Raw genomic sequence first — 9,612 nt, forward strand, 5'->3', positions numbered from 1 at the left:
GACTTTTTGTTAACTGCCTTGATCTTCTTGTGATGGAAGAGGGTGTTTCTCCTGACACTGCTCTACAACCTCTTGTCTCCACTTCTGTTTGTTCCACATTCCCCCCCCCCCCTGCAACCCCTTCATGGAGGATGTGCTGAGAGCTTGCCCAGCCAGATGAGTCCAACAAGGAGTAGCTGCGACACGGGGTTTTACACAGACAGAAGTCAGGGTAACTTCACCAGCTGAAAGGTGCAGTGGTGCTTACATGGACTGCTGTTGGCAGCCTGAGCCACACACCACAGATCCTGGCACAAAACCTAAATATCTTCACTCTGAGTCCAGTCTGATGAAGTTGATAGAAGTATTTAATCTTTCCAGTTTAGTACAAAATGCAAGTTACTTTGCCTCAGCTCCTGATTTGTCTTGTAGGATGATACTAAGAGTAGACAGAGCAGCTGTCCTTCACCAGAGGAGCACCATGGCTGAGCTCAGCTGTGTACAAGTGTGTACAGCTCCAGTGATGTCGATAATTACACAAGTCACATCAGCAGCTGCCTCCCTGTGTGCCTCCAAGTAATGTCACCTCTCACATACCTCAGCAGTGGGCTTCCCCCTGCCCTCTGCAGACACTGCCATCAGAAAGGAGCTATTAAAACTCACTAGGCTGGTCAGCAGGAAGACTCAAAAAGCAAGGCCAGGAGCTTTCCTCTGCCAGGAAACATGAAGGGAAACTTCTGCCCGTCAAAGATTTGAGCAGTTGGATTCCCACAGTGGCTCTGAGTGCTGAATACTGCAAAGTACTGCAGATGGACAAGTCTGTCTCAGTTTACACTCTCGTTTCTTTCACTCAGTGCCTAGACACAACTGTGACAGAGAAGGAAATGATCTTCAGCATGAACCAAAAGTTAGGAGTGAGAAGTAATTACCCCATGGCAGACAGGGGCATCCCTCTCTAAGGCTGATCTCCTTCCATTGACACTGTTAAATAAATCACTGCCTCAATTCCTCTCAGCTGCCCTTACTCTATGGCACTCAGGGTTATGGCCAGAACTTCACCAAGCTGAAATGCCTCCCTAGTTTGAGGGGTTTTATATTTAAAAGCTGTTTTTTCCATCTCAGTTTGGCACCCAGCAGTGATAAATTCAGAAATGTTTCTGGGAAGGCAGCCAGTGCAGTCGAAACCCAAGAAAAATCAATCTTCAACAAAGAAATAAATTAAACTCTGTCACTATCTATCAATATTTGCCTCTGACTCCATGCAACAATTATATGAAAAAGGACCATTTGCTTTAAATATGGAGAAGAAGAGAACTACACACAGATTTGTTTTGGAAAAAAAGAGATCTTTTACAGCACAGAGCTACACCCAACATACTATATGATCTTCTCATAATGGGCACTGCAGGAACAAACACAAAGTCAGTCTTAAAGAAATATAGTACTGTCACCTTCAAAGTCTTTCCACCTATAGAAATAATTCACTCTCTTTTTTTTTTTTTTCTGTGCTGCATTTTATACAAATTTCACATTGACTTTATAGCCTAGATAAAGGGAAAAATATAGCACATGCCACTTATCTAGGACAGCAGCACCAGTGGGGCATTGCTTAGTGAGCTGGCACAGCTGCACACCCGTGAACAGAATGGATTCAGCTCTGGGAGAACAGACTCAGCTGAGTGTCCATGAGCAACTGCGGAACGTAAAGACACTACCTCTGGCTCAGCAAGTCCCTGAGCTGCACATTGCTGGAGGCTGGGCTACAGTACATTCAATTCAGGAAGGCAAAGCTGCACATTATCTTGTTCTCACAAGCTCTCCTGGAACTCTGCTATGAAATAGTAAAAGAGGCAGCATGCAAGGCTGCATAGAGCTTTAGTCTGACCCAGCTCATGTTCCTCACAGAGATGCTGCACCTGAAGAGGTGTTCACTGCTGTACCATCCATGGGATGCTGTGCTTTACATATGTGCCCAGCTCCTGAGGGCAACCCACTGGCTGTTCATATTTGCATGTCTAAACTACATTTACCCCATTAAAATATATATCCAAATGATTTCAAGCCTTATTTCTTTTATACGTTTTGGTTTCATCCCTCAACCGATTGCCAAACTGAGAAAAGTACAGAAGATGTGTCACCACATCAATACGTTCTTCTATTTTTTTTTTTTTTTGTTTGTTTGTTTGTTTTTTTTTTGTTTCACCCGGACCTTTTTCTCATTCTTGATGGAAGAGGGGAGCCTTGTCTGGGATTTTTTTGTTGCAGTTGTTTCTTGGTTTTTTTACTTGTTGAAAACTCTGATGTCCTCTGGTTCCTCTTGTGTCACTGTGTTCCTCAGCTGTGTCTGTCCATGGAGATGATACAGCATTGGGGGTCAAAGGTGCCCATGAATGGATGTTTATTGGAGCTTAATGGAAGAAGGTTGAGTCTGAAGCCCACATGTGAGCTGTATATAAGACCTGCCTCTATAGCCCTTACACTGGAGCTACAGATGAACATACAGAGGAAATGGGGAGCATAGATCCTCCTGTTTAACTATAAACCAAATAACTTATCCTATTCCTGGAATAAATATAAATGTACCACTGGGCTTTTATATGATTTCTTCCTAGGAACCAGATATTCCTTTGATACCATTCAACACTTCAGCTGTCAGGAAAGACAGGGATGAAGAGGGAACTGGTAGATGTCTCATATCTCACACCTGTAAAAGGTTCTGGCTTGTGTGAATTTCTTCCATACAGAATATCTGACAATACACAGCCTGAGGTAATCCTCATCTCCTTTCTGTATTTTGTGGCACCAGCCATTTCAGTATGATGGATTTCTGTAACACCAGTCAGCATTACATCCAGGGTTGCTCCCTGCTGAGTTGTATAGTCAGGGTGAGAGTGCAGCTCCAGGTATATTACTCCTGTTCTTCCCAGCCTCCTGTTGACTGTATTATCATGGTTAAGTTGGAAGTCTGAATATAAAAACAAATAATTCCTCACTGTCCAAAAATAGGTCAAGAAAACCACTGGGCACGCATAAAAGAGAGGCAGCTTTAAAGCACTGACTAAAAGTTATGAGGCTCCAAATTCATGTGGTTGTAATTCTTGATGCAAGTAAGGGTGACAGTAATTATAACGACAGTCCTTCAAACGCAGCCAGGTCTCCAGGCTAGCCTGCCAGCACACTCAGTCACTGGGCCTGTTTCCATGCAGAGTATTTATTCAAATTTTACCATGAAAGTGCACAGTGTCCCCTGACCTGCCCACGCCCTCTCCTGAGGCGAGCCTCCCCGGGGGGAGAACGCTGCTTTCTCTGTGCTGCAGAGGGGAATTGTTCCGTTCAAAAAATGAATGCTGGGTAGGCTTAGGGAACACAAACTGGCTCAATTCCTAATCCAGCCGCTTTCCTTTATTATTGGACTGTATGCTTTACCCCCTGCATCAGCGAGCTTTTCAGCTGTGTTGTTCCAGTTCTCCTCGTGGAGCTGGATGTGCAGGGCTGAGTCCCAGCAGCACACACCAGGAGCGACCCCTTAGGCCGCAGCACCAGCCACAGCCCACCACCCACCGCCCATCCTGCCGCCGTGCCGGGGGACGCTGCGACCACCAGCAGCAAAACCCTCACGATGACACGGCCAAAGCGGTGACCACGAGTGCTTGTGCCGGACACCGCCGGAGGCTGGCGGGGCTCGCTGGGCGGCTCCGCGGCGGAGCACATAAAAACCGCACGGCCGAGAGAAGATGAGCGCTCAACCCCAATGTCCACAGCCGTGCGTGTGAGCTTGGTGGCATCAGCCACCAGGAGGAGCCAGTGTAATTGATTTCTGGGCTAATTAAGGCATGAGCTTTCAGGTCACATAATTAGTGTGAAGGGGGTGGAGCAGGGAGAGATGCTATCTGGCTTCTGCCTCGTTTTCCCCGCGAGCACCTTGCAGACAGGTTTTGTTTTAGCAGCCGCAGATGGTTTTGTTTTAGAACCTGCATTCTCTGAGGGCAACGCTTCCCACCTTCGCAAACCGGAGTGCCTCAGTCCTCGGGTACGGACTGTGCTCCGGGCGTTCAGGAGTATTTGTCACACGCAGCGATGACCATGCACAGCCAGTTCAGAGCTGGTGCTGCGGGATGAATCAAAGCCACCTAAATGAAGGCGTCTCAGCCTCTTTCTTTTTGTAGTCAAAGAAAAATTGCCTGCCTAAATCCAGGGCTTGGCTTAACCTCTTTTCCTTCATACACTCCCAAATAATATGAAGTTGTGGTATATAAGAAAGGGACACTTGTTTTTAACAATTTGAGCATTTTGGAGATGAGCCTTGTCATTTTAGGGGCTACCAGAAACCACCTTGAGCAGCAGACTATGAACAACAGGGGCTTGCCTATTTGTAGATTCAGTCAACAGAGTATTTGGGCTCCTGTCATCCCCCTGTGTCTCCTTTAAACTGTTGGTTGAAGAGGGAAAAAATGCATAACACCAGTGAATATAATTTCCCTGCCTCCTGCTCGTTGCCAGCTAGAGTAAATTTTCTTGGCTGCCTGAGAATCATTACAGCAGGGATGGCTCTGGTCCCTCAGCAGCACTTCTGGTGTTTGCTCTGAGCCCTGTGCTGATGCACTGCTCCTCTGTTAGCACATGAGACTTCTACCACAGGTCGCAGCTTTGGAGAATAATCAAGTTTTTAACAGTTTAATTGTTTTCAGGTTTTGAGTTCATGTGGGAAAACAACTGTAAGAGCTTGATGCAAGCTGAATTGCATGCAAGCTGGTGGGGTGCCCACGACTCTGGCCATGTGTGGCCTCTGGGCACCAGAGTGGCCAGAACTTCCTCATCCAGAGCCTTCAGCACTTTCTGAAATAACATGACTTAGGTATGTGCTTTACAGAGTGAGAGATTGTGTTTATTTTTAAGTATTTCACCCTAGGAAATTTTTGGATATGTGTTTTATGACACTGTGGAGTCAGCTGCAGTGATTCAAATGCTGAGGAACAAGAGAGTGTATGACTCCATGGGATTATTTTTAGATGCTGTGTTACATTAGTTTTTTTAAGACAAATATGCCACTTGTGGTTTAAGGAGGCCTTAACTTCAGATAGCTTAAAGCTGGGATACTGTGTGGAAATGCTGCTGTTGGGAAACTCTTCCATATGTCAGTTACTGGAAAGCTCTCTTCTGTAAGTCTGCTATTGGCCACTCTTAAGAAGGATACTAAAAAGCCAGTAGTGACTATTTACATGCATTTGTATATCAAGAAAATAATCCCGCAAGGAACCTCCTGAATGACTGGACGGGCTGGTCTCCTAAAGGCTATTTTTATTGTGCTCCAGTTCTCTTTAATGAGAGTTCTGCATTGGGAAATCACACAGAACCTAAATTAAAAACAGAAGTGACCAGCCACAGATCTCAAATGAGATGGCTTCCAGTAGCTGGGAAGCAGGTGGAAGCTACATCTGAAATGGTCATACCCTGGATCACCATAGGGGGTGGAGGGCTTGCAGAGCAGAGAAGCCTCTGACTAGAAATCTGCCTAAATCCAGCCTTGAATTTTATACTGTTTTCCTGGGTCTTGATTTGTGAGGAGGTGGAAAAAGAAGTTCTATGATTAAATGCAAGCAGAAGAAAGATTTTGCAGAAATTGCACATTCAGCTCTTGGCTGTGTGTGGTGCCTCACATCCCTGGGAGGAAGCAGGACTGGGAGGGGAGCAGGAACTGCCCCAGCCCTGGGCACTAGACACCTCCCTGGGGATGGGGTCAGACTGAGGCCAGACCTGGGCATCAGCCCCAACACCTGCAGCCCCTCACTGCTGCTGCTGTGGCACAGGCTGGCATCCCTCATCTTTTCATAGCTGCCAAGATTTTATTAAAGTTGGCACATCTACTTTATTTCACAGTGTCAACTAACATTAAAGTATATATACATGCGTATAATTATTTGTACAAATGCAATTAGATGCCTTCTAAATCACAGCAGAGGCAAGGTGAGTTATCAATATTATATCCCTTAAAAATACTACTCTGGGGACACGTAGGTAAACAGCTGGGGTCATTCTGTGCAGTACAAGGCTTATGCCCAAACCATCACCTTGCAGAGTGCCCAAGAGGCAGGGAAACCTGGTTCCTGGAGCTCCATCCTGGCCCAGCCAAGGAGAACCAGCACTGCTGTCTTTGAAGGAAAGAACAAGATTCCTTCAACTCTCAGCTGAGAGGAACCCCTGCCCTGCCCTAATCATGCTATCTTAATCATATTGCCCTCTTCCCCTTCTCCAATGCTGCAGAGATTTTAATGAACTAAAGTGGTGTCGAGTGAATAGTAAATTAAATGTTTAGCTTGCTCAGGTTTAAAATATGTTAGTGCTCATTATTTGAAAGCTTTGTGCAGGAGTAATCATTAAATGAAACACAGTGTGGTTTTGGGCTATTGTGCTGAGTTTCAAAAGTAGGTTTGTCCCTCTGCAAACGGTGTGTCACTCACTCAGGGTCACTTCCTTGTATTCAAGACACCCTTATGGTGCACCTATAGGATAAGGGAGAAATCCTCCTGGCTTTACAGTGAATGGGAAAAGGAGTGTATTCGACTGAGTCATCTTTACAAGCCCTGCTGATGGTGCTGATAGGAATCTGCAGAGAAGCAGGACGATGCCCTCTGAGATACAAATTGACACCAGTTGCTCCAGGCCAGGAGTACTCCTGTGTGACTGTGGCTACATTGCATAGACTCACAATTTAGGAAGTCCCTGTTGCAGGCCAGTTCTGCACATATTCCCCTGGGAGTGCAGGGTGCTCCACCACAGGTGGATGCCAGTTTTGGATATTCCTGGCAAATATTCTGGGCATGGTGGTGGCCCCTGGCCCAAAGCAGCCTATAGTGTGCAGCTGTCAGGATCCGTGCTGGGCTCCACACACTGTCCCAGCAGAGATTTCCATGTTCTGCTTCCTCCTGTGGGAATGCAATGATGCCCAGTCCTTAGCTGGGCTTGGTCATGCAAAGGCTCAGCAGGGGTCCAGTGCTTGGCCAAGCTATGCTTTACTAAGAACCACTCTCTGTTTTCTCCTAGACCACAACTTTTAAAAAAAGGTCCTTATTTGGAGAATATTTTATTTGTGACTCAAGTGTTTTTGGTCGTGGAGAATGACCATCAGGGTCTTCCTGATCCCAGCACAGAGGGGACACAGTGTGGGACTGCTGTGTCTTTGACCCAGAAACCTTCTTCTATGCTGGTCCATCACTCAGGTTCCCTCAGACTTCTCATATTTATGGATATTTTTGTCATTCATCTACCAGCTAATAGAGAAGCCTGGTCTGCCTGGTCTTAACACCCACTGACTTTGAGAAAGTGATACACAGCTTTGGGAATTTGCTGCAGAAGTTCTGACATTCTTAAAAATAGAATAAAGATGATATAATAATTAAAATACAATAATTTTAAGCAGTCCTCTAACAAATTAACATTCTTTTGTCGATGAAGATACTTATCTTAAGTAATTACCCTGTTATCCTAGTGACAGACTATTGGTGACCTTTATACTGCAAGTGAATTATGCAAATTGGTATTTTCATTAAACATTAAATAACTCCCTTGGGAGGAAAAAATGTTACTTGCTGTATATTGGCTATTAAAGTCTAATAATATGATTTACCACAACTTTGTTTTCTACCTCCACGGGCTCCAGAGGAGAAGGGATTAAGTCGTGGTTTGGAATTTGAGGCTTAGACGTGTGTGGACAAGATAAATGAAGTAAAAACACAAAAGCAAAACAAATACCAGTTACTTCATCCTATGCTCCAAGCTTATGTTCTCTCTAGCAGAGCATCAGTTGAAATAAATGCCTTCAATCCCACACTTTGCAGATCTCTGTCACCTTGGAACCACCAGGTAGCCTTCCCATTAACACAGCCTACTTCTCCTCATCAATCTGTGCTTCAAACCAACACATCAGCATCCCTCAAACTCAAAACTTGCCTTGTTCTGCTTTCAGCCTTTCACGTGGACCACACATGCTCCCAAAGCCAGCATTGTGCCACTTGGGCTGCACCAGGCCCAGGGACAACAAATGTGGATAAGTAAAGCCTTCAGGAAAATCAAACTCACCTGATGCACAGAGGTGATGGCAATGCTGGAGAGCACAGTTCCTGCACAGTGGAAGTGATGAAAGTTTATTGCATTATGTCCAAAGTCATTAGGAATGAGGCCAGCAATACAGGCTTTATGAATAAGAATTACTCTGTTTATTTTCAGTGATACAAATTGGCGCTTGGTAGCAGCACAAGCTATGTAGAGAGTGAATGAAGGACTTTGTTAGGTGGCACAGTAGAAAGGTTTAGTCCTTATGCATTGCAACTCCCACAGATTTCTACAGCTTAAATGTCTTTTTGGAAACTTCCACCATTGCATTAAAAGTGATCTCAGTAGGACTGCTCTTTATTAAAGATAACTCAACATCCATTCTGAGAAAAGCAAGAATGTGCAGGCTTCTGGGGAGTGCCATGAAGCACACACAGCAAGGGAAGTACATCCTGTAAGAGCTGGCTTACTCCTCTCAGCACCAATCTTGGAATGAGTGGGACTGTACTGCAGTGCTTCATGTGAAAAAAATCAAAATATTAGCTCCTTATTATTTGGTGTTTTGTGCTGAAGATAAACCAGTGAATACATTTCTCTGAAATGTTTCTGTTTATACAGTCATAGCCTCATCCAAAATGAGTGAACTGGAGTGCCCATGCATGTGTGCAATGTACATTAACACTGGAAAGTTAATTTAACTTGCTTTTCAAAATATTAAAGTATTGACAGTCTGAACAGCAGATGCCAGTGACACAGCTTTAGAAAGCATTTTCAACAGTTATGCACTTTTCTTTTGAAACAGCAAAGTTTGCATGTCCATTAAACTACAATTAATATGTCCTTTATAAATAAACAAACACACCACACATTATTTTAATGACTTAACACTTCTCTAGTGGGCTGTAGGAAAATGTAACTTTTAAAAATTCTGTGACATTTACAACAACCCACCAATAACAAAGTTTATTTTAAATGTACCAGGCTGCCAGTCCAGAGGTGCTTTTATGTGCAGCCCCTCTGGAAGACTGAGCAAAGGGAGAAATACTAAAGCCTTGGTCATGAAGAAGAGTATATCACAGCGGGATCCAGTCTGCTTAATTTAGGGAAACTCTTGTCGACTCTACATCTCTGAATAATCATTAGCCATTTAAGTTAATCTACATTATCACTTGTTTTCCTTTTAGAGCAAATGGAAAGGGATAATTGCTCAATGGTGATTAGGGAATTGTGTTAGGAGAAGAGGAAAATTTAATGTTCTGGTCTTTTCCCCCAGGGCAGGTTTCCTCAGATCTCCCTCAGTCTCACAGAGTGGTCCAGAGACAAGACTATTGCAGAAGAGCTCACCATCACCTTGACATTCAAGTGCCTGTTTGAAGACAAAAACTAATGGAGAAGACACCATTTTCATTGGGTAATCTGTTGTGATCTCATCTGCATGTTAAAATAGTATTCATTGCTAATAAAGCTTTAAGTCTTATTCTTTTTTCTGTGTTGCTCTTGTCTCTGTTAGATTAAACAGCTCTTAGGTTACAGTGTTTTTTTCTTCTGATAATACTTATATGCTATCATCAAACTGACTCTCAA

General features: G+C 44.2%; 1 long non-coding RNA gene across 1 annotated transcript; it reads left to right on the plus strand.

The window, feature by feature from the left end:
• Positions 1 to 3,873: 3,873 nt before the first annotated feature.
• Positions 3,874 to 9,406, plus strand: LOC136295760 (uncharacterized). Its single transcript, XR_010722796.1, has 3 exons — positions 3,874 to 4,009; positions 4,668 to 4,834; positions 9,302 to 9,406. It is a non-coding gene; the product is annotated as an uncharacterized lncRNA (long non-coding RNA).
• The last annotated feature ends 206 nt before the right edge of the window (positions 9,407 to 9,612 follow it).

This window comes from Chamaea fasciata, unplaced genomic scaffold (assembly GCF_029207755.1).
Source record: "Chamaea fasciata isolate MVZ Bird 193981 ecotype frontalis unplaced genomic scaffold, bChaFas1.0.hap1 SCAF_1, whole genome shotgun sequence".
Taxonomy (NCBI): Eukaryota; Metazoa; Chordata; class Aves; order Passeriformes; family Sylviidae; genus Chamaea; species Chamaea fasciata.